The following is a 1168-nucleotide window of genomic DNA, read 5'->3' on the forward strand; positions in this document are numbered from 1 at the left end:
ATACTATTTCTTCTGTTTCAGACTTCGAGTTCGCACTTTCGGGACTTTGAAAATGTATGTCGAAGAGTGGACTTATAAATTTTCGTACTTTCGGAGAACTTTGACAATCTATCTCCACGAGTGGACTTAGAAATTTTCGCACTCTCGGAGGACTTTGAATATCTATCTCCAAGTGTGGACTTAGAAATTTTCGCAACTTCGAGGGTCTTTTAGACGATCTATGTCCACCAGTGTACTTAGAAATTTTCGCACTCTCGGAGGACTTTGAATATCTATCTCCAAGTGTGGACTTAGAAATTTTCACACTCTCGGGGGACTGAAAATCTATCTCCAAAAGTGGACTTAGAAATTTTCCCACCTTTGAGGGTCTTTGACATTCTATTTCCACGAGTGGACTTAGAAATTTTAGCAAGAATCTATTCGAGGAAGTACTAATGAAGTGTCGAGACAAGTATATTTTCTATTACTCATATTTTGATAATTATGTACTATTTCTTTTGTTTCAGACTTCGATTTTGCACCCCTCATGGCACTTTGAAATTTTATCTCCGCCGATGGACTTAGAAATTTTCGCACTTTCGTGGGAGTTTGAAAGTCTATCTCCGCCAGTGGACTTAGAAATTTTCTCACCTTTGAGGGACTTTGAAAATCTATCTCCGCCAGTGGACTTAGAAATTTTAGCAGGATGCCGTTTGAGAGAGTATTAATGAAATATCGACGCAAGTTAATTTTCTATTACTCATGTTTTCATAATTCTGTACTATTTCTTTTGTTTCAGACTTCGATTTTGCACTTTCGGGGCACTTTGAAAATCTATCTCCTCCGATGGACTTAGAAATTTTCGCACTTTCTGTGGACTTTGAAAATCTATCTCCGCCAATGGACTTAGAAATTTTCTCACCTTTGAGGGACTTTGAAAATCTATCTCCGCCAGTGGACTTAGAAATTGTTGCTGAATGCCACTCGTGCGAGTATTAACGAAGACTTAAAGTAAGTAGATTTCTCTGTCACATATTTGTTGAATGCTTTACACAGTCTTTTATTATAACAGTGATACCGACTATGTTGTTTCTATTTTTATATTTCAGAACCTCGTTGCAATCGCGCGCGTAGGAATGAAGAAATCGAGGATTTGTATCGCTAAAATAAAAATAGAAGCAGTGTTTGT

Source organism: Vespula pensylvanica, chromosome 12, assembly GCF_014466175.1.
Source record: "Vespula pensylvanica isolate Volc-1 chromosome 12, ASM1446617v1, whole genome shotgun sequence".
Lineage (NCBI taxonomy): Eukaryota > Metazoa > Arthropoda > Insecta > Hymenoptera > Vespidae > Vespula > Vespula pensylvanica.